General features: G+C 53.5%; 1 protein-coding gene across 5 annotated transcripts in view; it reads right to left on the bottom strand.

The window, feature by feature from the left end:
- CNTFR (ciliary neurotrophic factor receptor) overlaps positions 1 to 24346 on the bottom strand; it is a 46081-nt gene extending 21735 nt beyond the window's left edge. For 2 of the 5 annotated variants that reach the window (XM_053204978.1, XM_027039314.2), the window contains exons 1-2: positions 16232 to 16419; positions 8379 to 8488 (exon numbers count right to left, since the gene is read on the bottom strand). The gene's annotated coding sequence lies outside the window, so the exon portion shown is untranslated. Of the gene's footprint in view, positions 1 to 5306; positions 5452 to 8378; positions 8489 to 16231; positions 16420 to 23346 lie in introns of those variants that run through there. The other 3 variants (XM_053204977.1, XM_053204979.1, XM_053204980.1) reach the window with 3 other exon arrangements.
- Between the last annotated feature and the right edge of the window lie 694 nt (positions 24347 to 25040).

Below are 25040 nucleotides of genomic sequence, written 5' to 3'. Positions count from 1 at the left end.
CCCAATTTACTGTCACTGTCCCACTGTGACACAAAGACACCATTACACAATGATAACAACACCCAGTGAACAGGGCACATTTCCATAGTTGACAATGACATATAGGGGTGTTGATAGTCTCTATAGTGACAATAATGCAGTGAATGACAGTCACGTACAATGACACCAACAAATGGGGCAATGATACCTGTTGACACTGACACAATCACAGTGACAGTAATCTCAGAATCAAAGATGCAATGAGACTGACAGTCACATAGAGTAACAATGATGGTGTGTCCACAGTAACACAAGGATGTTGACAGTCAGACTCAGTAACATGGACAGTCATACAGGATAACACCAGCTCACAGTAATATTGGCACCACGGAGGCTGACAGTCACTAGCAGTGACACAGACAGACACAATGACAGACTCCCAATTAGGGAGCAACCTCAATTTCTCAGTTTGAGTCAGGCTTACGAGGGGCCCAAGACCCCTCTTGCCAGCTCCAGCAAACTTCCAGGTGCCCCGTGCCCCCCACCCTCATCCCCTGCCCAGCTAAAGGCAGAACCTGAGGGAGGGGAGGTATGAATTTGGAGAGCTCCTATTTATCCCTGCAGAAGGTTACACAAGCCCAACCCTCAGGAAACCCTGCTACATCCAGGGTTGAACTGAGGGGTTCTGAGCATCACTGGCTGGGGCCCAGCTCTAAATGTGAGTGTTGACATGCAACAATATGTTCTGAGCTTCAAGGCATTAGTTGGTATGGGTATGCTGAGGTCAGGTAGGCTCAATCTGGTCTGAACAATGAACGAGTAGGGAGGGCCCATGTGGTACTCCCCAAAATTAAAATCCAACCAAAGTCACTGGCCTGGACTACCCTTGCAGGGACTTACAGCAGGGTGAGTTCAGGAACATGCATATCTGCTGGGGGGCATCTGACCCATGGCATAGCCAAGGTGACATCTCCACAGCTTCTAGTCCCCCTAGGCAACCCCAGACTCCAGAATCCTTCAGTGTGAGGGAAAAGACACTTTGTCCTAGGGCCTCATCCCCCTCTTCTCTCCCGACAGCAGTTGTAGAGGACCCATCCTGAGAAGAGGCAAGAACACAGGACAGGACACAGCATGGACTGACTTAAAAGCTTAGAGAGCTCTAGAGGCCTCAGACCTGCAGAAGAATTAGGGTAGAGCAAGGAAAAGAGACATCTTCATTTGGAGGTAGAGAGAGAAAATGAGAGAGCAGTGGCAATAACAGGGACAAGGATGTGGTGGGCAAGGAGGAGCAGCACTGGCCGAAGGGGAGCCTGGGAGAGACAGTCAGGGCTGGCTGGAAGCTCCAAGAAGGGGAGGAGGGGCTAAGGCCGAGAGGCCCCCAGATCCCACCAGGCCTAGACAGCCTGGACAGCGTGGGCGGTGGGGGCGGGGGCAGAGGCCTGAGCAGCCCAGAGGGTGTGTGTGGGGGGGGTTAAAGGCCGAGGAGGGAGGCCTGGCCCCTGGCAGCTGGCCCAGCAAACCCCCTACCGGGGAAGGGGCGGGCCTGGGTCAGGGGCCAGCTTCTGGGACTGGGGCTGGCTGGCCACTGGGCAGGCTCCCACTCTCTGTGGCGTCTCTACCTTCTATCTCTGAGTCTCTTGTCTCTGGCTTTCTCTCTGAATCCAGACTTGGCCCTCCTCTCAGCTACTAGTGCCCCCATCCCAAGGGGCATAGGAGCCATGCCTGGGTTCAGGATTCAAGCCTTATCTCCTCCTGGGCTATCACATCCCCACTCACTCTAGGGTCAAGCCCCAGTGCTCAGGGGAAAGGACCCCACCTAAACATAGGCTCCCATCTCCCTCCGTAGAAGGGGGCAGAAGTTGAACACCAGTGGGAGGGGGACCAGGAGGGAGGCAGAGGGAGCAGTCCCCTAGCTCCAGCCTCTGGCTGAGGTTGTGGAAAAGGAGCGGCCCAATGTGAGTGAGTTGGGGGGGTGGGGGGGTGGGTATCCGCACCTGCTGTTGTGACCTCCACAGCCAGAGATGGGGGCCTGGGGGGGTGGGGGACAAGATTCCAATGGATTTTGGCAGCAGCCAGGACTCTGAGTGTTCAAACCCCCCACCTCCAGCCTCTTGCACCATGGGGACCCTGAGATCAGCATGTGCGTGCCCTGCTGCACGTGTGTACAGGCGTGTTGTGGGGGGAACCTGGGGCCTTCCCATGATGGGCCTGGCTGGGCAGCAGGGAGGTATCCTGGAGAGGTGGGAATCTGAATCCCACCAGCCCATGCCCACATGTAGAGCCCTACTCAGGGCCCTGCATGCTGCCTGGTGACCTGGCATGGGCTTGTATATGCACATATACACAGGCTTGGGCTTAAGCAGACCTCTATGTGCAAAAGGTCTTGGCTTTCTCCCTCAAAGGTCATCTGGTCCAATCCCCTTCCCATCAAATGGAGAACAGGAAGGGGCAAGTAAGTGTGTATCTTCCCTTTGGGCACATGGTCTCTGGACAACTTCAAAGAACCTGGGGCACAAGCACCAAATTCCCCATCCTCCTAGCCTTAGTCTAGAATCTCTTCTGGCTTCTAGGAGAATCAGGAGGACCCCGCTACCTAGAAAAGGGCCATGCACCAGTCAGGTTAAGTCTGCAGGGAGTGGGGGGTTGCTCTTCTTGATGAGACAGACAGCTGCAGCAGGAGGTTAGATAGCTGGAAGAACTCCCATTCATTGGTGGGGGATGGGCAGAGCAATGACAGTGGAGGGGAGCATGCCAGCTGATGAGGCAGGGCAGGAAAGAGGCTGCAAGGCCTTCCATGGAAACAGAAGGACGGACAGAATAGTTTTCCAGACTTGGGAGCTGGGACAAAGATCTATCTGCCTTAGCATCTCTCACTACACCCCATCCCTGGCCCCATCACTGCTATGGTGCAGACACACCCTCTAATATATACACAGAGGCCTATGCTTGCAAGCTTGTGCACACACACACACACATACACACACACATACATACACACGGGTGGGGTGGGGGGCAGGGGAGACATTGCATGTGAAGCATTGGTTTCTAACAAAAAGAACTGAAAATGGTCTTTCTGACAGAGCTAGAATGGAGTAGGGGGAACAGAAACTTCGCCTGTCTTCATATAACAATGTCCTGTTCTCTCTGCCCCCCTAACACACACACACACTGCACACACTACTTCTGAGGAAGCTTCTGGTCTGCTGGGCAAAAGCAAGCCATCCTTCCTCCCCCTTACTCCCTCCTCACAGTGGGGAAGCCAGAGCAATCTGTTCCTGATGGGTAAACACAGGCATGAGTACGTGCGCACACATGCTCACAAACACACCAGCAATTCAGGGTCACATGGCACCCAGTGCTCACTTCTCCCCAAGATGTAGCACACACTGGGGACTCTCACTACCACCTGGCAGAGCTCCCTGAAGCCCTCCCTACCTTTACATACACACAGCCAGAGCTTCACAGACACACGCAAGCAGCCTCTCACAGACACTGGCACCCATAGTTCACCATCGTGACTACACATCTTGGCCCTCCCACGTGGACGCCCACTGCCACAGCTTCACACACGCTGTGCATGCACACACGTATTACAGTCACAGTCATACACACAGACTCATACACGCTCACTCAAAACAGGCACAGTCTCACATATGGATGCCATCACACATTCAGAACAGTCTATCTTCCACACAGATATCATCGCACCTCCAGAAACTCAGAGTCCCCCAGTCACCTTCAGCCTCTCATGCTCCCACATCCAGCAGTGAGAAATACAAAGATACACACAGAATAGCTACTCCATGCTGGGTCCTTGGATTGCCCAGGCTGCACTTGGGGGTAGGGTGCTAAAGCTCAGGGTAGCCTAAGGAAGAAGGAAAAGGGAGGAGGAACTTTGTTCATCCCCCAAAAGCAAATAAATATCTGATAACTTCCTAGGTGGCTCCTTCCTCCCCTGACCCTGCTTTCCCAGCATCCCGGAATAAGAGGAGATCCAGGCCAGACAGACAGGGTAAGGTAAGGATCCAGGCCAGACACCCCTGGGTGAAGAGATGGTGGCACTGGTAGCAAGAGCCAGAAAACCCCAGAAACAAGCTCACTCCCCAGACCCCTCCTGCCTCCCCTTAGCACCCCCTCTTCTCCAGGATGAGGATCAGCAACAGTTTTCAACCTAGCCACCTGCTGTATGATCCCAGTCCTCTTCAAAACCTCTCTGTGCCCATAACTATTTATAGTGCACCTGAGTGTCAGGCCTGGCTGCAAGAGGCAAGGTAAGGAGAAGGAGATACGGCTCAGACCTCAACCCCCAGCCCCTGCCAAAGCCCTGTCATCACTGTTAGGCCCAAAGAGAGATGGGGACAGCACTGGCCAAGCAAGTGCTCTTCTAACTAACCATTGAGGACAAGAATTGTAAAGTGTCCTTGGACCCTGCAGCCCTGCCCCCCATCACAAGAGAGGACGCTGTGTCGCTGTCCAGGCAGAATGGAATCCAAGCTGTGCTGGCCAGGCCCCAACCTGGGAACAACTGGCATTGCTGTTGACATCCTTACCACTTGCCACTCCAGGTGTAGCTTGGGCCCTAACACCCTATCATAAAGGGAGCATGGTAGGGCTCCCTGGAAGCCAGGTAGGGAAGCAAACATCAGACTGGAGAATGTAAGGAAACCAGGTAGGGCAATCCCATAAAGCCCAGGTGATAGGGACTTAAGGAAAATAGAAAAGTAGACAGTGGGAACAAAAGAAATCAGGCAGAAGGGTCTAGGAAAACCAGGTGACAGAGCCCAAAAGACCATAGGCTGTGGGGACCAAATGAAACTAGGCAGTGGGGACTATAGTTTGCTAGGAGGTGGGAACAAATGAAGCCAGGCAAGAGGCCCACAGGATGTGAGAAAAGAACGATATCAAGAGCTCATCCCCTCTGTAGATGTCACCCCCACAACCTGCCTGGACCTCTTTCTCTGTAGCCCCCTTCCCACCCAGGTTGTGGTCCCCTCCCCCAGGCCAGTGGAAACAGCTAGAGCCCCCTCCTCTCTCAGAAGCCTGGGCCGGTTTCAGCCAATGGGCCCCAGCTCCATCCCTGGGACCTCAGGAAGTCCCAGTCCCTCCCACCGGCTGTAGAAGCAGAGGGGCTGTTGGGGAAGGGGGGGGGGAGAAAGAGAAGAGAGACAGCTTGGCAGGGGGAGCGCGCCGAGCAGCCGCGGGGGGCGGGGGCCGAGAAAGGAGCGGGAAGCTCCGAGGCGGGCTGGCGGGCGGCGCCGGCGGGGGTGTCTCAGCGGCGGCAGTGGGGGTGACAAGTTCTCCGGCCCTGCGGCCGCGCGGCCACTGACCTGGGTCCCCGCGCAGGCGCCCCGTCGGTGCCTCCGGCGCTCCTTGGGTCCGCCCCGCAGCCCGCGGGCATCAGGCGCCCGGGGCTGGGGCCCAGGAGGCCCGGGCCGGCCCGGGGGACAGGAGCCCCCCGCAACACCGCGACTCCGGACAGGCGGGCGGGCTAGGGGCCGGCCCGAGCTGTGAGTGAGCGAGGGAGCGAGGCGGCGAGCGGGCCGGGAGGAGGGGAGGAAGGAGCGCGCCACGAGCGAGGCGAGCTAGCAGAGGGAGCGAGTGAGGGACGGCAGGCAGTGAGGTCATCCTTTGAATCTAATTGTCTGAGTCAGGAGGAGATGTGGCACTTGATGCTGGGGGAGGGAGGGGGAAGGGACCCTCTGCTACGAGCAGCGGCCCCTCCTCACACCCAGGGCCGCCAGGGCCTCCCTTCCCCCGCCCAGGGCGAAGTTGCCTCAGGCCAACTCCGGCGGACCCCAGCCTGTCTCAGGGTTGACTGACCTCTGTAGCCAGGGGAAATCAATAAGCCGTGAGATGTGGGACCCAGTCCCACATCACCCCTCAGAGAGTGGCCACCTTCCTACTCTCTGGGGGTGATGGCGACCCCCACCCAGGCCCAGGTCAAGGTTCCTAAATTTCTAAGGGTAATGGTAGGTGCCCAACCCACCTCCAGGTCACATTCCTGCCCTTTGAGGATAAAGGGGAAACTTCAGCCAGCCTTCCAAGTTACCTTTCCTGCACTTTAGGAGCGTGGAGCCCCCAATTCTATTCCCTAAGTTACTTCTTGCTCTGGGAATATTAGGGAATCTGGACATTGAACCCCAGCTCACCTTCCGACCCTCTGAGAATAATAGTGCAATGCCACCCAATCTTCCAGTTACTGCACTTTGGGGGCATAAGGACCTCCAATTGACCCCAAAGGTCTCCCTATTCTACATGCCCAACTTTTTAAGAGAGGCAAAGACCCAGGCTAGATTCCCAGGGTCCCCTAGGGGCTGGGCTGCCCAAGGAACCAGGCTACTCCGTGGTGGGGGGGGTGAAGGGGGACAAGATGGGCCCTGGGTCTGTTAGGTATGCACACCCATGCATGCACATATGACCACATGTGCACATGTGTAAACACACAGGGGGTGCGCACCAGGCAGCTGGGGATGCTCACACCAAGGGCCACACACCCCTCCCCTCACCCCCTGGGGGGAGGGGTGATAAATATTTAAGGGGCTTTTAGCTCAGAAGGGGCTGAAGCTGGGGGAGGGAGGGGGATCCACGATGCCTGATTAATGGGGTTACGGGCTTGGATCAATCCATCCGCCCGCTGCTCCCTGCTCCCTCCCCCCTCCTCCTCCCTCCCTCGGCCTAATGCGCTTTATCAGGAGACGCTTTTCTGACTTGGCAGCGTCGGGTGTTTTAAATAGACCCATTTAGAGCAGGGGTTGGGGGAGAAGGGGGGAAGGGAGACAGAGATTGAGACAGGCTGGGAGACAGAGATGATTCAGGAGAGAGACAAGCCCTGGAAGAGAAACTGGGAGAGGAGAGACAAAAGGAGATGCAGAGACATGGAGATAAGAGACTGAGGATGAGATTCCCAGGGAGGCTGATACGGGAGGGGGTAATGGGAGGCCAAGGGGAAGCTGGGGGGTTGCAGAGCAGAAACAAACAAAAAAAAGAGACAGAGAGAGAGAGAGAGAGAGAGAGAGAGAGAGAGGAAAGGAACCACCAGCAGCGGAGAGAAACCCGGAGAGAGGCTCTCTGCAAGGGCTGAGTGCTAGCCTGGGAGACAGCAGATATCTTTATTTCCAAAAACAGTTTTTCATCCACTTTGTTAAATTAAAAAGCTGTTTTTAAAGTGATGCTGGAGGTGCTGTGGAGGGAGGGTGGACAGAACTGCCAAGTCTTCCCTCCCAGCCTCCTCTTTGGGCCCCCACAGAAGCTGCCTAACCCTTAACTAACCCCAGGGGTGTTCTCTAGCTCCCCTGCTCTCTGTGATCCTCTGGGTCTCTAGAGACACAGTCAGGGCATCAGAGCTACTGTTCATTGGCAGGAAGTCCTTCCTGCTGTCTGGCCTCAGTTCCTCCTGCTGCAGGAGCCCAGTCTCTTGCCCAACCACTAGCCTTCTCTTCTCCAGCCCCTGTTCCAACTCAATACGGTGATCCCAATTGTGGGGGGGGTGGGATTATATGCTCATAGAAGTAGCTCACTTTACCATCAAATCATGAGATTCCTCCCAGGTGTGCCCCCTATAAATATTTATTATCTATTGTTGTGTAAATCCGAATTTCTATCAGATACCCTACTCTGTATCCTTAGGTCCTTTGGGAACAGTGGATTGGAAGCTTAACTCTCTACAGCTTTCTGGAGCCTCCCTCCTCTTCAGAACCCCACCTCCATTTTAAGTCCCTTTTATGGCCATGTGTCAGCATGGGATACCCCACCCCACCCTCAAAAACATCCCAGTCCTAGTTCTGAAGGGTCAATCAGTCCCCTACTCCTGGGCCGGGAAAATGGCCAGTCTGTTTGGGAGCTGAGATGAAAAGCCGGCTGGCCTTTGTGGGCCTCTGGCGGGTTTTGGACAATAGGCCCTTCCGTTCCGCTCCAGCGCCTCGATTCCTTGGACGCCCCCACCCTGGGTTGCCAATCGGGGGCCTTGGCTGGCCTTAATGAAAGGCAGGGAGAGTCAAGCCCAGCCCCATGGCTGGCCCCAGAAGATTTTGGAATTTCCGACCCCCATCCCATCTACTCCAAGCCCAGCTGCTTCCCCAATCAAGCCAGAGAGATGCTTTGGGGGCAGAGAGGGAGCCTGACAATGAGACAGAAATATACTCCCACATCCAGGATTCAGCACTCTAAGTACAGAACCCAGTTTTCTGACCTGGCTTCGCCCTTGCCTGTGTGACTGCGGGTAAGTCCCTTCCCCTTCGTGGGCCCATCATAGGGGCATGAAAAGCCTCAGAAGGAAGAACAGAGGAAGAGAAGGAAGGGATCTCAGGCCCTCCTTCACGCACATCCCCAAACCTATAGCCCCATTGCACCTGCCTGATACCCAGAGACAGACCTGCCTCATGTGGGTCCCCAGCACATACCTCTTCACCACTGGCCGTACACTGAGCACATCAATGTCCTCCTTCTCCAGACCAACTCTTTCCAAGACTTCCAAAACCAAGGGGATGGGATGATGTGACAAGGCTGGATTCTAGAAGGGCAAAGGGCACAAATCAGAGGTCACAGAGGACCCACAGGCCTTAGTCCAACTAAGAACTCATTCCATACAATGTCTCTCAGAGAAGGGGAGACTGAGGCAGGCAGCAGGTAAGTGTCTAGAAAAGGGAAAGTTTTTTTTTTTTATGTTTATTTATTTTTGATGGAGACAGAGTGTGAGCAGGGAAGGGACCAAGAGAGACAGAGGAGACACAGAATCCGAAGCTGGCTCCAGGCTCTGAGCTGTCGGCACATAGGCCGATGCAGGGCTCAAACTCATGAACTGAGAGATCATGGCCTGAGCTGAAATCGGAGGCTTAACCAACTGAGCCACCCAGGTGCCCCTAGAAAAGGGAAAGTTGAGAATAGTCCAGACTCCCTCCAGCACCCCATGTTGACTTCAGATGCTAAACCACAGGGACAAAGGGAAGCCACAAGTGGCCTAACATCACATACAGATACATACTCATATCCACAAACAATCCAAAGTCCCCAGACAACCAATTCACAGGCACAAGTACCTCCACATCACACACTTTTTCACACGCAACCAGCAGGGCAAAAACACCCACCATCATACTATCCTCTTCTCATCACCACTACGATTTATTGAGAATCTGTTATATGCCAGGAACTGTGTCAAGCACTTTATATGCATTATCTCATTTAATCCTCATGACTTCTCCATGAGGTAGGTTCTATTATTATTCCTATTTGACAGTTGAAAAAACAAGGTTCAGGGAAGTTAAGTAACTTGCCTCAGACCATATAGCTGATCAGTTCCAGTGCACAGATTTGAGTCCAAGTCTAGCTCCAAAGCCTTTGTGCTCTACTGGTTTGCCTATGCAGTTCTCTCTCTTGCCTGCACAATGCCTTTCCCAGTAATAGTAACAGCTAACACTTGTTCAGAGTTCTTAATGAGTCAGGTATCATGATAAGTGCTTAACATACATTTGTACTGAATCATCAAAACAACTTTAGAGTTAACCCTGTTTCCATTTTACAGATGAGGAAACAGAGGCTCAGAGAACAAAAGCACCTTGCCCAAAATCCCACAAATGGTAGCTGATAAGGAAGCCAGCTTTGTATTCAGAGCTGTCTTGAAAGCCACTATTGCTTCAATGGGCTCCAGTCACTCAACAGAAGAGATCCTCAGGATCCAACTCCCCCCCCCCAAAAAAAATAGGTCCCAGATGTGTTTGCCAAAGGCATGGTCAGGTGCCTAAACACATACCCATGAGAAAGGGTCATCCATTTCATCCAACCCTGACCGAAGACGCAACCAGACAGAGATGGCCACAAACTAAAATAAGGTGTTAGAGACAGGGTGGCTGGTGATAATAGATACAGACATACCAAGAGATAGGCAAACAGAGGGAGACAGAGAGGTTAGAGACAAGAGACACACATCAGGCCAGAGACTAACAGACATTTGGGAAAAGAGACAACAGAGGGAGAGGAAGATACAGGCAGACATGAAAAAACACAAATAAGTACCAACATCAAAAGACACAGACACACATAAGGAGCCCTCTAGGGGCGCCTGACTGCCTTGGTCAGTAGAGCATGCGACTCTTGATCTTGGAGTTGTGAGTTCGAGCCCCATGTTGGGTGTAAAGATTACTTTAAAAAATGGGGGGGGGGCTCCAACCTTCACAAGAAAAAAATTGTGTAAGCAAACAAGGCTCAGGCTGTGCACGGCTTGTGCGTATGTGTGCGTGCACATGTGTTGGGGGTGCATGCAGAGTCTGTATCGCTACGCACATTATACCAGCTGTTCCAGCAATTTCATCTGATTAATAATAAATGCCCCGTAATTACAGCTGCTCCCCCAGCCCTCTTTCCTGTTTTTTGTCAGCTGCCAGGCCAGCCCCTTATGGACCCCACGGCCCTCTCCATCCTCACCTGCTGCCTTCTAGTAGGCTGAAAGGATACAACCTGATGGAGGAGGCCAGACTCCCATTCTGAGGAGGGAATGAATACCCATCTATCTTAGATTAATGCCCTCTACCTCCAAGTAAAAGACCATCTCCCTTAGGTCTCACTCGGTACTCTCCCCTATCCTAGGTATAACCTGCGACTCCTAACATGGCCTAGGGGCCCAAGTCTAGGAAGCAAAGAGATAAACTACAAACTCCCCTTGTCCACCCTTTATCACTCACTGGTTGAAAGAAGTCTCCATTCACAAACTTCCCCTAGCTTTGGAACCCCATAGACTCAAAGGAGGAAGGAACTAGTTCAGCGGCCCCCACCACATCATTCCAACCCAGAATCTCTGCCTACTTGTGTATCCTCCTGCTTTGGACACTGGGTGGCTCCGCCTCCATTCCTGAGCGCCACCCCCCACCCCCCCAGGTCCACCTCCTTCCAGGCCTCCCACCCTAGCTCTCCAAGGCAGCTCTATCAGAATCAGCTGCGGGTTTGTGCTGATCTGTTTCTAATCGCTGGGGCCTGGTTCACGCTTGCCCCACCCCCCCCCCCCCCAATATTGATTCCATTATTTGGAGAATCATTGACGTCAGGGAGCTGGATGGGTGCCAAAACCGCCTTCTCTCCGGGCCTGGGCCAGGGCCCAGCCCCCCCCCCCCCCCATCCCGTGATTTCACAGAGGGGCCCAGAAAGGTCAGCTTACAGGCCAAGGTCACACGGCATCTGCCCTCAGAGGCCAGGCTTTTCTTACCTTTTTGGAACCACTGTGCAGCATCCATCTCCAGGGAAGAGGGGATACACAGATGCCTGGGAGGTCAGAAGTGAGGTGGGGGCCTATAAAAGGGGGTGTACAAGAACCCCACTGGGACTCAGGCTGCAAGGAAGGGCTCTAGGAGGTAGGGGTGGGGGCAGTGGCTCAGAAAAGGCTACTTAAGGAAGATTTTTTTTTTTCTTTGCCACATACTTATTTTGGAATATCTTGAAGCTGGACTTGAAATGGTTACGACTGACTACTTAATTTATACATCTGATATCAGATGTATCTTCAAACTCCCCAGGAAGTAAATTCTCTACAGTGTAAAATAACAGACTACCCTAAATGTTGCCATAATTTGAAGAACTCGCACCACTAGTTTTATAAATCTTTGTCCCATATACAACAGAAGCTCTGTCTCTCATGCATCTCCTGCCCATGCTGCCTCAGTTTTCCTATACTCTCCTAGTCTCTTCTGGCTCTGTGTCTATCTTATCAAGATGCAGCCACTGCTACACTAGCCCACACGAGCAACTCCTAGGCTCTGGCTGGACAGGGTATTTTTAGGATCTGAACCCCGTGTTCTCAGACAGACATTAATAACCAATACAGACAGTCTGTGGTGCCCACAGCAGCTAAACAACCTCAGAGCCTAGCCTCAGCAGCTCAGAGATGGGGTCTATTGCCTTAGCTAGAGTCCAAGAAACCAACCTAGAGAGACCAAGGCACACGCTCACAACCACATGAGAAAAGGACTTACCCACCTTCTGAAAAATCCTGAAGCAGAGAGGACAGAAGTGACCTCTGACCTCTGCCACAGAATCAGTCATCCCCACCTCCACCCCAGTCGCCCTTAGTCCCACCCTGTTCAAGGAATAAGCTGCCTATCCTCTGCACCCCTTCCCTGAGTGCAAGGAGATCCTTCCTTTAGTCTAAACTACAAATCATTCAGGTGCCTTTCAAGTCAAATAGGGGTAATACAACAGACACTGCTCTGTCTCAAGACACAAACCCCAGAGAATCCCCTCTCCCACTCAACAATTCATTCCTCAACATTTATTGAGCACCTAATCCGTGTCAGGTACTGTGCTGGCAGTTGAGGATATGGTCCTGCCCGCATGGAGCACTCAGTCTGATAAGAGAGAAAAAGATGCATCACCCTCTTACCAAGCAGTGTTCCAGGTCTGTGCCAGGGGCAGGGTACAGCAGTGAGCAGAGAGACCCAGTCCCCGGGTCCCACAGAGCTCACAGGCAATTACTACGTAACTTTGCTGAGTTTTGTGAGGGGAAACTATAGTGTATAGTGTGGCATACTGACCATCCCAGGTCTGGAAAAACTCCTTCAGGATTGAGGACTCTTCCAATCCTAAACTCCAGGAGCTCTTGCCCTGACCAGATGTCATCATTATAGTCTAGCCTCAGTTCCTTCCACTGTAGCTGTAGCCCCAGCTTCCCAGAGCTAGTTCTGCAAGAAGCAGGGTCTAACTCTTCCCCACATCTGCCCTAGCTCCCCCTTCCACCTCTTGGCCCCCAGAGTTCCTGGCTCTGGTGACCCCCAACCCAGCATGACTCTGTGCTTTGGAGGCTCTCTTTGCCCTCTACAGAGGTAAAGGGGAGTGATGACCTCAGCACCTTCAGCCCACAGGGACCACTGGCCTCCCCAGCCTCTCCCCACAGGAAGCTGGAGCCTGGGTGGGTGTGGTCACCCAGGGCCACAGTTTACACAACTCTCCTCACCCTATGGTGAGACTGGAGGAGGGGTCAGCTCTCTTCTCAGCCTTCTTGCTCTCTGGGACCCCCCCCCCCAACCAGGCACACATGGTCCCCCCCCCCCACCACCACCCATCTGCATTTCAAAGAAAATCTGCTCCATATGTTTCCATTCATTTACACTTCAACTCACCATGGGGGGGCAGAGACCAGAATGCCAGTCCTTCAAGCCCCCCCCCAGAGGGGGGTGGGGAGCATGTGTCCCCTTCAGGGACAGGGAGCTGATAGAGCTGAGCCATCCGAGCCTGAGGGCCAGATCTGTACTGCTGTCGGGGTGCCCGTGGGGTGATTATGCACCTCAGGCAGCCCTAACTTGCTGGCCTCCACAGCAGGAAGATATGTAAGCCCAGCAGTGTCTCCAAGGCAGGTGGAGTCCCAGCATAGTTTACAACCTAACCCAACCCTCCCCCACAGGGTTACTGCTTTTCTGGGGAGTACAGTAGAAATCGCTGGTCATACCATAGAGACAAGGTTAAGAGCTCCATAGACACTCCGGGAGACATTGTGAGATATAACATAACTTGGCCTCTATCCTTCTCCAGCCAGGGCAGAGGAAATACGAGGGTGGATTTCAGTCCAGTCTCCTCCTTTGGCTACCTTCTCACCACAGATCCAGGCTACCATCTCCCTTAGAATCAGAGATTCAATACCCTGGAAAGGTCAAAGGAGCCAGAGGTCTACCGTCTCACCAAGTCAATCTTGACACTCCTCCCATACTAAGGATGACTGGGATGGGAGAAATGTCTTGGGAAGACACGAGTCTTTTTTCCCCACACCGATTCCCTTACCACAGAAGGGGTACCCAAAACTATTTAAGGGGGATATGCTTTCACATGGGGACTCTAAGAGTACATAATCACTCCTGTGCCAAAAAGCCACTCAGATCGTCCTACCAATAGCCTTAGTCTCCTTGCAGAAAGAAAGGCAAAAAGGTTTAACTGGGTGAGTGCTTCCCACAACCCTTTCCATCAGTCCACAACCCAAGTGAGTGACACTCCCAAATATGTATCCTCTCTCCTTTCCACCTTTGGAGGGGACATGTCTTGTGGCAGTTGCTGTTCCTTACCCAACTGCCCTGTTCTACACCATAAACCAAAGAAAGCATGGGTGTATTTGACTATGAGTTCACCACAACCCTAGTTTGGGTTTGAATGTGAGCCCCAGGATGAAAGCATAACTGGGTGTGATTCCAAGTGTGAATCCCAGGGCCCCCATGTGAATATATAAAAGTGTAGTGTGAGTCTAAGCCCCAAGACAGAAGTGAGTTTAATGTAATCACCAGAGATGCTAGTCTTGAGTGTGAACACTGAACACTGGGTCCCTGAGTGATCCCAGGATGGAAGTGAGAATCTTGCTAGCGTGAATCTCAGTGTGAGCTCCAAGGTAAAAGGATGAGTCTATGAACCTCAGTGTCTTGTGTGAATCTTGAGTTCAAATATGAGCCCGAGGTTCCCCATGAGAATCTGAGTGTGAGCCCTTAGTCTTCATGTGACTCCAGCTGTGAGCCCCAGAATATAAGTGTCAATCCAAAATGGAAGTCCAGGGTCTTAGTGTGAATCCAGATGTGAACTCTAGGATCCCAGTGAGATTCTGAGCATGGGCTCTAGGTATCAGTGTAAGTCTATGAGCCTCAGAACAGGAATGAGAATAGAAGTGTCAGCATGAGTCCCAACGTGAGTCTGATGTAACCCTACAACTGAAGTGTACAGTTGGATATGAGCCCCAGAATTTAAGTGTGAATCTGAGTGTATGCCTATATGCATTTAAGCGTCCCAGTGTGAATCTGACTATGAATTCTAAAGAAGCCCCAGGAAGTCTTGAATGTGTAGTTTAAACTCCTAGTTTTTGTCTAAGGTTCAGAGTCCCTCGGAGTATTAACCCTGACGGAATGTGAACCTTAGCTCCATGTCACCAATCCTGACCAGGAACCCCAAGAACCAATCCAGAGGATTTGTGTGGTTTTGACAGTAGAGAGAGAGGCATAGTTTATTGAGACACATAGGCCCTCCACCCCCAAGCCCTGGCTAGCCCTGCAGCCATAGGAATATTCAATTGTTCAAGTCACATTCCTACACAAGCAATGGTACACCATCACACCCAGAGTTAGAACACAAAAATACACTGTTTCAGACGCCCTGGACATACAGCAATTGTCAATGCAAACACACACCCAGCATTTCAAATTCCCACCTCAATGATTACAGCCGCATGAACACCCCCAGTGACACAGACACAAACATACCAAGTATTACAAGCAAAACAACTAGCGTTACAGACCCATTCCCACAGTGGCATGCAGACACACACCTAGTGTTGCAGACAAGCTGCCAGCCACACAGACACACACAGACACTAATCAAAGAGAGAGCCTAGACAGAAAGAGAAAGAAAATCCTGAATTTTCAACAAGGCGTGAAATAGTCCTGCCCGCCTGAAGCTACTGAAGGGGGGAGGGGGCCAAGGGAGCGAGCGAGCGCGAGAACTAGACGCAGGAGAAGAGGCTCGGGAGAGGAGAGGAGCCGAGGAAGAGAGCTGTCCGTCTGGTGACCTCCCCGCGGCCCAGCCCCCACGCACGGGGAGATACACTACTCGGAACAACATAGGGACACCCAAGCCGACTCACACAGAGCCGCACTGGAGGAGACACACACGGGCTGACTCACAAAGAGACGGGGATACACCACAAGCGGACTCACAAACACACAACAGAGGGGGTCTTACAAAGAGACACTGAAGGAAACCCACTACATGGAGATACAGGCGGACTCACGAGGAAACCACAGGCAGGCTCACACCGAGACACACACACGCGGATTCACACGGATACACATACACTGGCAAACGCGCAACCGTCCGTTCACACCCCTGGGCGCTTTTAAGTCTAGATTTCTGCGGGAGAAGGAATCCGCCTTCGGGCGCGCGGGGGTCACTACGACCCCCCAGTTCCGGAATTTTCCCAGACCCCGCGTGCGCTGCTGAGGGGTGAGAGAGAATAGGGACGCTAGGACAATCCGCCCCGGCCACATCCCCCCAGCCGATTGTCCGCCCCCACCATCACCACGCCCAACCCCCGACGCCCCGGGACGCTGGGGGCCGCTTCTCACGCGCCCCCGCCCCCGAGTTTGCGGGCAAAGTTTCCCTTGAACTTTCCCGTTTCTCTCTTCCCCGGGGTCGCGGGCCCACGCGTGTCCTCTCCCTCTTCCCGCGCGCACGAGGGCCGCGGGTCTGTCGGTCAGCCCGAGGGTCTGAGGGTCCGGCCGCGCGCTGTCCGCCGCGGGGTACTTACCGCGCCCTCGGGCCGCGGGGGCTCCGCGCCTCGCCCTTCGACCACCCCGGGCAGGGAGCGAGGCACGGAGCGCGGAGCTAGCACTGCTGCCGGATCCCGCTGCCGAGCCCCGCGCCGCGCCGGCTGGAGCCGCCGCCTCCGCTGCCGCCGCCGCCGCCCGCTCTGCACCGGCTCCTCGGCGCTCGGCGGCTTTAACCCCCCCATCCTCCTCCCTCCCTCGCGCGCTCCCTCCCTCCTTCCCTCGCCCATGTGACCGCGGGCGCCCGCTCGGCCGCGCGCGCCCTCGCTCCCCTCCCCCTCCCGCCTTGTCTCCCCGCGCCTCCGCGGCCGCGCGCCACGACCCCCTCCCGGCCACTGCCCCCGCGCGCCCCCGCCCTGGCACGCTCCCGCGCCTGGCACGCGCGGGCACACTCACTCTGCGCAGGCCTGGGAGCCCCCACTCCCACTAGACTCGCGCTCGCACGAACCCTCCCCCCGCTGGCACACTCGCCCGCACTGGCACGCGTGGCCCCCTCACATTCGCCCTTCCTTGGGAACGCCCGCCCTCCAGACGGCTGTGGCCCCTGTGCTTCACGCGCAGGCCCGGCCGCTGGTCTCAAAAACACGCGTGCACACGTACCCGCACCCACTCCGCCGGACTCCCTAGGGACGCTGGGCGCGCCCCCTTCTCCCCCTCCCAGGTCGCTCATTCACACTCCCTCTCTCACTCAGCCTTGGCCAGGTCTCTGCTGCTCAGTGCTCCCGCTTGTTCAGGCCTTGACTACCTCGTACCGACACCCTGGCACACCCTGGGCCAATTCTCAGGGTCCTCCCGCAGGCATCTCAATGACAGAAGCACGAGCCAGAGCCCCCAGGACCCATTTTGGGTACAGGAGACCAGCCGTCTCTGCCCCTCCCCTATTCTGCTCCCAGCAATGACCACTCTCACAGTCATATACACATACACCTCTCACGCGGAGGGAAGGGGGCTTTTCGCTACCCTGACCAGGATGGACCAGGCTGGGAGTCCAGGCCTTCTCTCCCATCAAGTCTCCGGTGACACTATAACTATCCCCTTTCCTCGCCCCGCGGGACACATGGTCTGGGGGGAAACCTCCGCTGGGATGAACAGGGTAGGGAGGTTACACCCTCTATGCCTGGACGGGCAGTTCCAGAATGCGGGGCACGCACGAGTTTGGCGCTGGAGGTTCACCCTTCGAGTTTTCCTTTCGCAGCCTCGGCCCCTGAGGGGCCAGTGTGCTCACTTCACTTGCCCTCGGGCCTCTGGTCTGGCTACAACAAGGGGGATTAAGGCTAGACAACCCAACCAACTTCTGAGGCCACGCGAGAGCGCAAAAGAAAGGTTGAATGCCAGAGGCGGAGAACGAGTGGCCCACCCCTATCTCCACCCCATGGATTTTTCACCCGACCTTTGACCATTAATCCCTGCGCCTGGCCCCTCCCGGGAGCTGCTCCAGGGCTGGGGGCGGGGAGAGGGGAAGGAACTATCTCGCAGTTTCCTCACACCCTTTCCCAGTAGGCTGCCCAAGCGCCGGGCCCTTTCCCAAGAAGTGCTTCAGGGACTCCCTTGTTCCCGCCATTGCCTGGGCTTTTCACTTTCACTTCCGTGGCTTCGGAATCCCCTCAGAGCAACCGGCAGGGGTCAGCCGGGGCTGAGGCTCAGAGAGGGCCAGCTGGGGCTTAAAGATACACAGCGAAATAGTGGCACTCAGCTGAGATCCCGCCCATCCCTACCCACAGTAAGGGTCCCTTATCCAGCCTCTCGGGCCCGCAGCCTCCAGATTCCCAGGCCACGGACGGGGACGGAATGGTGGACCCTGGGAAAGAGCGGGGCCGGCGGGACGAAATGGGGGGTGAGGGAGTCAGGAATTGCCCCTCACCCTGCGCAGCAACTAGGCCTGAATGAGGTTGGGTGCTCAGGGGGCCCATACCCCTCGAGGGGCCGACTGGCGCCGAGATCGGCAGGTCATTGCTGGATTGACTTGACTTCCAGATCCTTCAGTGTCTTAGCCACTGCCTCCTGCCAGGTTGAGGGCAGTGGGGGGTTCCTCCCCGAACAACGTCCCCTTTCCACCTGGGGACTCGGGGGCTGTAGTCAGCAGTACCGAAGTCCGCGGGTGCCGGGGCAGGGTCTGCGCCAGGCAATCAGGAGCCGGGAGCCGGACATGTCGGTGCGTCCGAGGCTTAGCAAGGACAAGAGACGCACGTCGGACTGGATCCCGGCGTCGGTAGATCCTCAGCAACTTCCAGGCGCAACACCCTGGCCGCGCCCTCTTCTCCGGTGTCGCAGCGACACCTGGCGGGCGATGAGGGACGCGCGTACCCCCCTAAGGCTGCGGCTCCAGCTCAGAGGCGGCGCCCACCTATGGAACAGACTGGGTGGGGCGCCTTCCCTTTGGCCGCCATAAGAACTGATTCTGCTCCCATCTGGATTGGGGCAACAGATTACTCGTGGGTTTCCGCTCCCACAGCTTTCAATGCCCTATCTGCCACGAGCTTCTGGGCTTCCTAAATCTTCGTGTTGAACCCTCCCATACCCCGGCGTGGGGGCAAAGCCAGGCTTCTTAGGTAGGGTTTCAAAGCCTTTGCAGGATCTGGCCCTGTGTCCTCTCAAGCTTTTAAAATTTAATTTTATTATTATTTTTTTAAAGAAATCTCTACTCCCAACGTGGGGCTGGAACTCCCAACCCTGAGATCAAGAGTCACATGCTCTAGGGACTGAGCCAGCTAGGCACCCCTATCTCCCATGGCCCCAGCTCTGCGCCAGCTCCCTTCTCTGTCATGCACTTACTCTTAAGCTAAACCAACTTCTTGGACACTCTCCTCCCAGTCCCACCCTATCTTCACCGATCTCCAACATCTGCTTCTCCAGTGAGGGGCAGCAGGAAATAATGCCCTTAGTTCAGAGCCCTCTTGCCCTGCAAGTGATGTAGATTTCAGATTTGATAACCCCAGAAAGACTTGGGAAATTGAGGGAAATTCTTCTTGACTCTTGAGTCCTTGGAGTTTTACACTTGCCATGAAAGAGGGCTCTGTGGCAGGACTTTTGGCTCAACCCTCCTCCATCATGGATAGCAAGGACCCTTCTCCATTCCTACTGATGTGCCCTCAGGGAAGGAGGCTTCTATCCCACCTACTATGGTCTACCTTTTCCAGTGCTCCTTTGGGAAATGATGCTCTTCTAACATGCTGGTCCATCAGAAAGTTCCACTAGGGTCACACACTTGGCTATCCGAAGTTACAAACACACATAGGCTCTCTGTCTTGCCTACAAATGCCAAACACACAGTCATGTAAAGTAACATAGTTTCAAAGAGTCAAAAGTTTATATTCAACCTCGCCATGGCACACTGGGAGTCAGGGTCCTCTGCTTAGGACTGGCAGCTAGAGGTCCCAGAAGGGCAGGACCCCCCCGAATCGCACACTTATACACCATCTCCACACACAGACACGGTCACACACAGCCATGTACTCAGTCACACTGCATGTCACATAGGCACACACACTCAATCACACAAAGTCCCACACTGGGGTTTGGCAGTAGGGGCGGGCTCTGGGAGGCAGTTACGTAAAAGCCCTCATAGCTCCCCCCACTCCCCCCCCCTTGCTCCCCCTCACCGCGCCCCCCCCCCCCTGCTTCCTCTCCCAGTGCCAGCGCCCGGGGCGGCTTGGCCGGGGACCGGGAACAGCTCGGCCTCGCGGAGGCTCCAGGCGCCGAGAAACCCGATCCCCACACAGCCCCAGGACGAGCCAGGCAGGGGGGCCCCTTGAGCACCCACACACACACTCAGGGTCCAGCCTAGCACCCCAGGGAGGACTCACTTCTATCCTGGGACAGCACCTAGGACCCACTTACAACACCCCTATGCTGCAGAGCCCCTTCTGGAATCTTGTCATTTGGACCACTGCCTAAGAGTGCCCTGACCCTTCTAACCTTGGCACCAGGAAAGGGCAAAGATTCCCTAAAGGTAAAGAACAGGAAAGAGCTGAAACTATAATAGGGAAACCTAAATATTCAGCCTGGAATTGTCCTCAGCTCTCTGGAGCTATCTATGTACTTCCCTCCTCACTGGGGCCCTCTAAATCCACTCAGATAGAAAGAGGTGGTTTCATTCCTGCTCGTGGCAGGAATGATTTGCTACCTACTGATCCCAACATATTCTACCAGAATTCTGAATTATTTGGATATGTCCAAGGCCTCCCCTCCCTCTCTTTGATATCCTCCCTTCCTCCTTAGTTGGAAGTTCTAAGGCCAGTCTAACCCCAGTTCCTCCCGTTTTGCTATGAAGGAAGTTTTGTGGGCAACCTGAGACATTGGGAATGAAATCCCCGAAAGAAGGAAGGATTAAGGCTCAGGAAACCCCTGAAAGCCCAGAGTCTAAGAGAAGGGGAATAAACGTCTGTGTCCCCTCCGCCCCCGCCACCCCAGTAAAACCCCCACCCTGCTCTGCAGCCCAGACTCTATTTTTGACAATAGGTTTTGGGTATTCGCCTGGGCTGCCCAGGCCCAGGCAAAAAGGGAATTTCCCCCTATGTTTTCTGCTAATGAACAAAACATTTCATGTTGAAATTCCTCCTCTGCACCCAGCCCAGTGTCTCTAGGGCCCCCCAGCCTGACCAAGCAGAGGGACCACTAGGAATGGAGTAACAGTAGGGGGAAGCCTCCAGGGGAAGCATAATTTACATTGGGTGGGGGGAACTTTTTTCATAAATAATTAGAGTGGCTTTTTTTTTTCACTTTTGGCTAAAATTACCCACTCTGTGGCAGCTTCCCAGAAAGGGCGGCGGGAGGGCAGCCGGAGCTGTCCCAAGGCCCAGGACATGGCCCCCCTCCCCTGGGCGAGGAGCTTTCCCCAAGTTGTTTTCCTGGTCTCTTCCTTTTGGATGTTTTTTTGATCATTAATCACATTTTCCATCCACAGGCTCAGTCCAGACCCCCTCGCCCTGGGGTCAGGGCTGGACAGAGGAAGGAAGAACAGACTCCAGAAGGATGAGTTGGGGACAAGATGGGCAATGACCCCTGGTCTTGGCTGACCTGAAAGAGGCTGTCAGTGGTATGTCACGGATCACACCCTCACCATCCTGGTACATAGTAGGACCTTATAGACCCAAGTGGACTGAATGAATGAACAGGTGTCCAGCTCTCAGAGCATCTAGCTGGCACTGGAAGGTAAAGCCTCTACTATCACTCCCCTTATGCTACAGACAAGGAAACAACTCAGAGAGGGGGAGTCACCTGCCCAGAGTCACACAGCAAGTTAGTGCCTGGGCCAGAGCAGGACCCCAGGAATGCAGATAGCTCCCCCATTCATAAGGCAATCAATAAGTATATATTGAGCATCTACTATGTACCAGACATTGATGTAAGTGATAGAATATAGCAATGAAGCAAACAGACAAAAAGCTCTGCCCTCTCAAGGACGTGGAGCAATTAGAACTCCACACACTACTGGTACGTGTATAAGTTAGTACAGCCACTTTGGAACATTGTTTGGCAGGGTCTACTAAGTTGAACATCCATGTACCTTATTACCTCACAAAGAATGTTCATAGCAGTTTTATTCATAATAGTCTCAAGCTGGAAACAACCCAAATAAATGAATAGATTATGATACAGTTACAGAAAAACAAAACAAAACAAAACAAAAAAAAAAACAACAGCTATAGCTACACACAACAAAAATGGATAAAGCTCACAGACAAAATGTCAATCGAAAAAAAAAAGAAACAGAAAAGAGTACAGCATATTGAATGATTTCATTTATGCAAAGCTCAAGAACAGGCAAACTCATTTATGGTGATAGAAGTCAGAATTGTACTTACCTTTGTTGGTGGGGGGGGGATGTTGGGTTCCAAAAGTGTAAACACATATGTCAAAATCTGATCTGTACCCTTAAGGTTTGTGTACTTTACTGTTTACTTTTTGTCTAAAAAAGTTTAAAAATCCCTTGTCCTCATGGGATTCCCATTCTAGTTAAGGAAGATGGATACTAAGCAAAATAGGCAAGTATACAATTTGTCCATGTGAGAGTGCTGTGTCTGAATCCATGGTCCTCTTAGGCGAGAGGTGACAGCCTAAATATCACCTAAAAGAAGCCTAGACTAAGCCCCCTTTTCTTCTCCCATAGTGCCATAGTCTTTTTCCTTATAGTAATTTGTGTGACGTTAAACTACCTAGTTACTTGTGTGGTGCCTGTGAGCTCCGTGAGGGCAGCCCTGTGACAACTAGAGCTGGGTCTGGCATAGAACAGGTACTCCTAACATTTGAACTAGATTTAAATAAATGTTGAATGAATGAATGAATGTGGTAAGCAAGCAGGACAACATTGGCCCAGAGAAGAAAAGTCCCAGGGCACAGGAGAGGGAGGCTATCTGAATGGGTTACATCCTCAAGGGATGGCAAAGAGGATTTGGTGTCCAGTAAGGGATTAAGCAGTGACCCAGAAGGCAAAAGGCAGACTGAGATAGCCTGAGTGGCTCAGAGACCACATCCTGAAGTGCTTTTAGTGCCAAGGCCATGCAAGTCTGGAAAGGCATAAAGTAGGTGAGGAACATAACCAGATCTACATTTTAGAGAGATCACTGAGGCTGCTGTACAGAGTAGTGAGAAAGGCTAAGGCTGAAGGTGGGGCAGCCAGGGAAGAGGTGTCTGCAGTTACCCATGGGAGGGAGACCTCCAATCTAACCCGGGGCAGGGCCCTGGGGCTGAAGAGAGAACAGGGCTTTGTCAGGGGAGGTGGGGGAGGGGAGGGCTCAGATTCATCTCCATCTGCTTCCTTGACAGAGGAACCCCTGTGTTGCCCTATACACAGAGAACAGACCCCTGGACACTTAGTCTAGAGTCTGCTCTTCCAAGGACCCTCCCCCAGTGATCCCAAGGTCTGGGATACGTTTGGAAAGAGTAGTAGATGGTCAGGGAAGGAATAGGGGAATCAGAGTGGATGGTGGGGAGAGAGACAAAAGAGGACAGAGAAGTCAGGATTAGGACACCAAGTGTGTTTGAAGGCTGGAGCAAGGACACAGACTTGCAAAATCACAGATGCCGTTTTTCTTCATGTTGTGTTGCAAAATTTTGCATGAAACTAATTCCCTGCTCAAAAACACAAAGAACTTACCCTTCCTCCCACTCCAGTGGGTCTTGATCCTTTTCTCCCCAATTCTTCATAGAAGGCATATGTCTTCAAAGGATTGTCTCCTTCCAGTGCCAGCCCAGAGTCTGACCTTGATCCTTGCTGCTGTAGAGCTGCTTCCCTATTTCCAAATAGGACTGAGGGCCACATGGCCCCAAGATTGGTTTCCTCCCTTCATCTCCCACAGCTCCATTTCCAGCGAGCCTGTGATTCCCTGGGGCAGGGACAGAGGGAAAAAAAGAAGCCCCAGCTTCTCCCTCAGAAACTCAATTGTAGTGATTGAGAAGACAGAGAAAAATTAGAGATTTAAAGATTGAATGCCAGAGACACCAAGTCCCAGGGAAACAGACAGAGGCAGATGGGAGTCCAAGAGAGAAAACTGAATTAAGTTCAGTTCAAGAGACATTTATTAGCACCTACTGTGTGCCAGGCCCAGAGGGAACATTGTGTACAAAAGCATAGATGACTCCCAGGTTTTTGGCATGAGTAACTGGGAGATGATGGTGCCATTCACTGAGCTGGAGAGAGTTGGGGCTTGACATATCCATGGAGTTGAAGGTCTGTGGGATGGTGACCAGCAGCGACAAGGATGGGAAGAACACAGAAGGTGAGAAAGAGCCACCTGGTTGGAAGTGTGCAGTCCCTGTTTGACTTCTAATGCCCCCTGTAACTGGCTCTTGCTGGTTGTACGGGCATCCATCAAAGTCTTGGACTGATCTGGGCACTCTGAACGTGCTAGAAGATAACAAGATAGATCACAGGAGCAGGGAGAAAAAATGATGAGAGGCAGGAGGGGAGGAGAGGATTGAAGCTGAAGCCCTAGGAACCATGATTAATAAACAGAGTGGGCAGAGGGATGCCTGGGTGGCTCAGTTGGGTAAGCATCTGACTTCAGTTCAGGTCATGATCTCCTGGTTTGTGAGTTCGGGCCCCTCGTCAGGCTCTTTGCTGACAACTCAGAGCCTGGAGCCTGCTTCCGACTCTGTGTGTGTGTGTCTCTCTCTGTCTCTCTGCCCCTCCCCTGCTTGCACTCTGTCTCTCAAAAAATAAAAAAATAAAAATAAAAAAATAATTTTAAAAAACAGAGTGAGCAGGGAAGGTGTGGTTGCCCCAGAGGCAGAAGGAAAGCCAGGAGTCAGGGTTGTCACAAGACCAAAAAGGAGCCTGATGAGGCCAAGAAAGAGCTCTGGGCTTTAGCAGCCAGGATTGGGCTGAGGCCAATGGGACCAAACTGGTGCTAAGGAGCTGGCTGATGTAGACCCTCCATAGAAGCCTGTGAGCAGAGTGTAGGCCCCTCCTTCCCCAGCCTCCCTGCTGTTCCCAGAGTCCTGCTTGGTCTGGCGGCCTCTCTCAGCCAGACACATGGAAGAAGAGGATGGAAATTCTCCCCTGCCCCCAGACTCCTATCCCTGAGCCTCTAGTTTCTGGCATTCCCAGGAGAGTCCTGAGCCTCCCTCAAGCTTGGGAGCCCACAACCATCAGGGAAGCCTGGGGACCCCGGGGGTAATTGAAACCAGGGTTAAAACATTAGAAACCATAAAGCCAACTCCCTGGCTCCCTCAGGATAGTTCCTGGTTTTTTTTTCTCAACCCTATCCTCCCTACTGCTGACAGCTCAGCTCTCTAGGCCCCACCAGCTGGGCCATGAGCCTCTTCTCCAAACCAACTAGAAGGGGCCTC

Source organism: Acinonyx jubatus, chromosome D4 (genome assembly GCF_027475565.1).
Source record: "Acinonyx jubatus isolate Ajub_Pintada_27869175 chromosome D4, VMU_Ajub_asm_v1.0, whole genome shotgun sequence".
Classification (NCBI taxonomy): domain Eukaryota; kingdom Metazoa; phylum Chordata; class Mammalia; order Carnivora; family Felidae; genus Acinonyx; species Acinonyx jubatus.
This window is presented reverse-complemented; position numbering and strand designations above follow the sequence as displayed.